Source organism: Bison bison, unplaced genomic scaffold, assembly GCF_000754665.1.
Source record: "Bison bison bison isolate TAMUID 2011002044 unplaced genomic scaffold, Bison_UMD1.0 scf7180017864224, whole genome shotgun sequence".
Classification (NCBI taxonomy): domain Eukaryota; kingdom Metazoa; phylum Chordata; class Mammalia; order Artiodactyla; family Bovidae; genus Bison; species Bison bison.
Genome location: NW_011494796.1, coordinates 643,558 through 650,221, shown reverse-complemented (window position 1 = coordinate 650,221; position 6,664 = coordinate 643,558). Strand labels below are relative to the sequence as shown.

The 6,664-nt window shown below is 36.0% G+C and overlaps 1 pseudogene; it reads left to right on the top strand.

Moving 5' to 3' along the window:
• The first annotated feature begins 206 nt into the window (after positions 1-206).
• LOC104992819 lies at positions 207-5,381 on the top strand (annotated as a pseudogene).
• The last annotated feature ends 1,283 nt before the right edge of the window (positions 5,382-6,664 follow it).

Below are 6,664 nucleotides of genomic sequence, written 5' to 3'. Positions count from 1 at the left end.
TTTTATTGTTCTCTGTATATAGGTCTTTTGTTTCTTTTGGTATATTTAGTCCTAAGTATTTTATTCTTTTTGTTGCAATGGCAAATGGGATTGTTTCCTTAATTTCTCTTTCTGTTTTCTCATTGTTAGTGTATAGGAATGCAAGGGATTTCTGTGTGTTAATTTTATATCCTGCAACTTTACTATATTCATTGAGTAGTTCTAGTAATTTTCTGGTAGTGTCTTTAGGGTTTTCTATGCAAAGGATCATGTCATCTGCAAACAGGGAGAGTTTTACTTCTTCTTTTCCAATCTGGATTCCCTTTATTTCTTTTCCTTCTCTGATCAATGTTGCTAAAACTTTCAAAACTATGTTGGATAGTAGTAGTGAGTGGGCACCCTTGTCTTGTTCCTGACTTTAGGGGAAATGCTTTCAAGTTTTCACCATTGAGGATAATGTTTGCTGTGGGTTTATCATATATGGCTTTTATTATGCTGAGGTATGTTCCTTCTACACCTGCTGTCTGGAGAGTTTTTATCATAAATGGGTATTGAATTTTGTCCAAGGCTTTCTCTTCATCTATTGAGATAATCATATGGTTTTTATCTTTCAATTTGTTAATGTGGTGTATCACATTGATTGATTTGTGAATATTGAAGAATCTTTGCATGCCTGGGATAAAGCTTACTTGTTAATGATGTATGATCTTTTTAATATGATGTTGGATTCTGTTTGCTAGAATTTTGTTGAGGATTTTTGCATCTATGTTCATCAGTGATATTGGCTTGTAGTTTTCTTTTTTTGTGGCATCTTTATCTGGTTTTGGTATTAGGGTGATAGTGGCCTCATAAAATGAATTTGGCAGTTTACCTTCCTCTACAATTTTCTGGAAGAGTTTGAGTAGGATAGGTGTTAGCTTTTCTCTAAATTTTTGGTAGAATTCACCTCTGAAGCCATCTGGTCCTGGGCTTCTGTTTGTTGAAAGATTTTTGATTACAGTTTCGACTCCTGTGCTTGTGATGGGTCTGTTAATACTTTCTATTTCTTTCTGGTTCAGTTTTGAAAGGTTATGCTTTTCTAAGAATTCGTCCATTTCTTTGAAGTTGTCCATTTTATTGGCATATAGTTGCTGATAGTAGTTTCTTACCATCCTTTGTATTTCTGTGTTGTCTGTTGTGGTTTCTCCTTTTTCTTTTCTAATTTTGTTGATTTGATTCTTCTCCCCTTTTTTCTTTATGAGTCTGGCTAATGGTTTGTCTATTTTCTTTATCTTCTCAAAGAACCAGCTTTTAGTTTTGCTGATTTTTGCTATAGTTTCCTTTGTTTCTTTTTCATTTGTTTCTGCTCTAATTTTTATGATTTCTTTCCTTCTACTAACCCTGAGGTTCTTCATTTCGTCTTTTCCTAGTTGGTTTAGGGTATTTATTTGTTTTCTCTCTTGTTTCTTGAGGTAAACTTGTATTGCTATGAATCCTCTCCTTAGCACTGCTTTTACTGAGTCCCATAGGCTTTGGATGGAGAAGGAAATGGCAACCCACTCCAGTATTCTTGCCTGGAGAATCCTAGGGACAGAGGAGCCTGGTGCCATCTATGGGGTCTCACAGAGTTGGACACGACTGAAGTGACTTAGCAGCAGCAGCAGCAGCACAGGTTTTGGGTTGTCATGTTTTCATTTTCATTTGTTTCTATGCAAATTTTTATTTCATTTCTGATTTCTTCCATGATTTGTTGGTTATTGAGAAGTGTGTTGTATAGCCTCCATATGATTGTATTTTTAATAGTTTTTTTCTCCTGTTGCTGACATCTAATCTTACTGCATTGTGATCAGAAAAGACTCTTGAAATTATTTCATTTTTTTTGAATTTACTAAGGCTAGATTTATGGCCCAGGATGTGATCTATCCTGGAGAATGTTCCATGTGCACTTGAGAAAAGGGTGAAATTCATTGTTTTTTTTTGGGGGGGGGGGGGATGACCTATAGATATCAATTAGGTCTAACTGGTCTATTGTATCATTTAAAGTTTGTGTTTCCTTGCTAATTTTCTGTTTGCTTCATCTATCCATAGGTCCAAGTGAGGTATTAAAGTCTCCCACTATTATTGTGTTACTATTAATTTCCCCTTTCATACTTGTTAGCATTTGCCTATGTATTGAGGTGCTCCTATGTTGGATGCATATGTATTTATAATTGTTGTATCTTCTTCTTGGATTGATCCTTTGATCATTATGTAGTGTCCTCCTTTGTCTCTTTTCATGGTCTTTACTTCAAAGTCTCTTTTATCTGATATGAGTATTGCTACTCTGCTTTGTCTTGGTCTGCATTTGCATGAAATATGTTTTTCCAACTCTTCACTTTCAGTCTGCTATGTCTCTTGGTTTGAGGTGGGTCTCCTGTAGACAGCATATATAAAGGTCTTGTTTTTATATCCATTCAGCCAGTCTTCATCTTTTGATTGGGCTTTCAACCCATTTACATTTAAGGTAATTATTGATAAGTATAATCCCATTGCCATTTACTTTGTTGTTTTGGGTTTGAGTTTATAAAACTTTTTTTGTGTTTCCTGTCTGGAGAAGATCCTTTAGCATTTGTTGAAGAGCTGGTTTCATGGTTGCTGAATTCTCTCAGCTTTTGTTTGTCTTTAAAGCTTTTGGCTTCTTCATATTTGAGTGAGATCCTTGCTGGGTATAGTAATCTGGGTTGTAGGCTTTTCTCTTTCATCACTTTAAGTATGTCCTGCCATTCCCTTCTGGCTTCTTTCAATAGAAGAGCTTCTACTGAAAAATTAGCTGTTATCCATATGGGAATCCCCTTGTATGTTATTTGCTGCTTTTAACATTTGCTCTTTGTGTTTGGTCTTCATTAGTTTGATTAATGCATGTCTTGGGGTGTTTCACCTTGGGTTTATCCTGTCTCAGACCCTCTGGGTTTCTTGGACTTGGGTGGCTGTTTCCTTCCCCATTTTAGGGAAGTTTCCAACTATTATATCCTCAAGTATTTTCTCATGCCCGTTCTTTATGTCTTCTTCTGGGACTCCTATGATTCGAATGTTGGGACATTTAACATTGTCCCAGAGGTCTCTGAGGTTGCCCTCATTTCTTTTAATTCTTTTTTTCCCCTCTCTGCTTCATTTATTTCCATCATTCTATCTTCCACCTCACTTAACCTATCTTCTGCCTCAGTTATTCTACTGTTGTTTCCCTCCAGAGTGCTTTTGATCTCAGTTATTGCATTATTCATTATTGACTGACTTTTCTTTATTTCTTCTAGGTCCTTGTTAAATATTTCTTGCATCTTCTCAATCCTTGTCTCTAATCTATTTATCTGTAACTCCATTTTGTTTACAAGATTTTGGATCATCTGTACTATCATTATTCTGAATTCTTTTTCAGGTAGACTCCCTATCCCCTCCTCTTTGGTTTGGTTTGGTGGGCATTTATCATGTTCTTTTACCTGCCAAATATTTCTCTGACATTTCATTTTGTTTAGATTTCTGTATCTGGGGTGTCCTTTCTTTGGCTGGAAGTTCATGGTTCCTCTTTATTGTGGAGCCTGCTCCCTGTAGCTGGGGTTGGACAAAGTTTCCTGGTTAGGGGAGCTTGCATCTGTGTTCTGGTGGGTGGAGCTGGATCTCTTCTCTGAATTGCAATGAAATGTCCAGTAGTGAGTTTTGGGGTGTCTATAGCTTTGGCATGGCTTTGGGCAGCCTTTCTTTTAATGCTCAGAGTTGTGTTCCTGCTCTGCTGGAGAATTAGCTTGGTATGTCTTGCTATGGAACTTGTTGGCTCCTGGGTGGAGCTTGGTTTCAGTGTAGGTATGGAGGCTTTTGGGTGAGCTTTTGTCTATTAATGTTCCCTGGATTCAGGTGTTCTCTGATGTTCTCAAGTTTTGGAATTAAGCCTTCTGCCTCTGGCTTTCAGTCTTATTCTTACAGTAGCCTCAAGGCTTATCCATCCATACAGCACAGATGATAAAACTTCTAGGTTAAAGGTGAAACAATTCTCCACAGTGAGGGACACCCAGGGAGGTTCACAGAGTTACACGGAGAAGAGAAGAGGGAGGAAGAAGATAGAGGTGATCAGGAGAAGAGGGGGAGTCAAAAGAGGAGAGCCCAATCTAGCCAGTGATAAGTTTCCTAAGTGTTCCCCACCACCTGGAACACCCAGAGAGATTCACGAAGTTAAGTAGAGAAGAGAAGGGGGAGAGAGGAGATAGAGGTGACTTGGGGAAGAAAAGGGAGAGTCAGTAGGGGAGAGAGCAATCAAACAAGTAATCATACCCCTAAGTGAAAATGGATACTGAAGATTAAATTCTTAAAGGTACAAAATTGATAACAAATACCAAAAAGCAAAGATTAAAAATCTAGAGTAGAGTTTAGACTCTCAAAAATACAATATTAAAAATACAAAACAAAACCAACCACAAAAATTGTAAAAAAAAAAAATATATATATATATATATGAAATTTACATTAAAAATAGGGTCATTTGGGGGGAGAAGCGAGGCCTATGGAGAGCTGCTGCCTGTGTGGTTGCCAGCAGGACCTGCTGGGTTTCACACGTGCCTGTCTTCCATTCATTCACCCTTTCTATTCTGCGTGCATGCCTCAGAGAATGCAAATGGGTCTAGATCTGTCTGTTCTTCTGAGTCTTTACCGTCTGGAAGATCTCACAGACACAGTTTATTGAAAATAGAAACTTAACTTTTCAAGTTAATTTTCCATTTGATTTTCTCTTTATCTCTTCTACTGGCTTCCCTCCCAATTTAGGAAAACACCCCTACTCCAAATCCCCCGCCTACATAGAAGAGAAAACAGAATCTAATCAGGAGGTTGCTAACCCAGAACACTATATTAAACACCCTTTACAGAACAGATGGGCACTCTGGTTTTTAAAAAATGATAAAAGCAAAACTTGGCAAGCAAACCTTTGATTAATCTCTAAGTTTGATATTGTTGATGACTTTTGGGCTCTGTACAACCACATCCAGTTGTCTAGTAATTTAATGCCTGGCTGTGACTACTCACTTTTAAAGGATGGTATTGAGTCTATGTGGGAAGATGAGAAAAACAAATGAGGAGGATGACAGCTAATTACTCTGAACAAACAGCAGAGACGAAGTGACCTCGATCGTTTTTGGCTAGAGACACTGCTGTGCCTTATTGGAGAATCTTTTGATGGCTACAGTGATGATGTATGTAGAGTTATTGTTAATGTTAGAGCTAAAGGTGATAAAATAGCAATGTAGACTACTGAATGTGAAAACAGAGAAGCTGCTATACACGTAGAGAAGGTGCACAAGGAAAGGTTACGACTTCCTCCAAAGACAGTGATTGGTTATCAGTCCTATGCAGGCACAGCTACTCAGAGTGGCTCCACCATTAAAAATAGGTTTGTCGTTTAAGAAGACACCTTCTAAGTATTCTCATAGGAGACTGCCTCAAGCAATTGAAATTTTGGAACCGAACCAAATCCTCTTCAAAAGAAGCGTGGACTGCATATAAATTTGATTTCCATCTAAATGTGGCTAAGATATAAGAGAAGTCTCATTTGCCTTTGTCTTAATACTTCTGTGTACATATTTTCTTCTTCTTCTTCTTCTTTTTTTTTTTTTTTGAGTGTCCATTATCCCAATCAAAGAATTAAGTACACATCATCCCCAGAATCCATAAATATGTTCCTGTTCCACTCTGTAATAGCTTAATAGAATTAACCATTACAAACACATTTGACCCATCTACACTATTAAAAAAGAAAGAAAGAAAGAAAAAGAGCTTTCATTTCTATTCCTGACAAGACAATGATTTTGTTTATGTTCTATTGTATGCAGGAGCATATTTTGCTGATTTGAAAGAGTATGATGCATACAGTTTTCTGGCAATTTTCTTTGTTTCTTTTTACAGCATTATCTTTGCTATACTCTTGCTGATGGTTGCTAGATTTTAATTTATTTTTTTCCCACTTGATAAGATTAGTGATTCTGATTTCAGTTTTTCATTTGTTTTGCTTTAGTTTTTCTTTCTCATGTAATATTGGTGAAGGATCCAGGAATATGACACAAAGGTGGAATAAACATCAATTTTGTGCATTCTTTGGTAATTTTCTTTTGTAACTTAACTACACTTTACTAAAAATTTATGCATTTCATTCAAATCAGTGATCTATGTTTTTGTGATTTCCTAAACTTAATTGTGGATTATAAAAAGAAAGTAACATCATAATTCATTCTTAATTAGAATTAGTATGTCTGTTTTTGTATCTTTATGCTGTATTTTAACACTTTGTATTATTTAGGTTATTTTGTTTTGGTTAAAAAATTGGGTCAAGTAGAAAGGCAGTCCCATTCATATTAAGACAGTGTACAAAACTGTAAATAAAATGTGTACAGTGAATTTTCTTTTGGCAAATGGAATTGTCCTTTTATTTCTCCATCTCTGTAGCAAGAATTTGTACTTATTATTGCAAGACAGTCTCTATTGTATCTTCCACATGAGCAGCATAAGTTTGGAGCATAAGTTTGCTTATTTAGTTTATTTTAATTTTTAATAAATTGAATAGGGAGCATCATAAAAAATAGTCTTTTTTTGCAGGGTAATAGGTTATAAATATGAAAATTAAAGGAGTAAAAAAGAACTTAAATTTTTAAAAAATTAAAAAGTGGTAATAGTAAAAATATATCTAGGAATT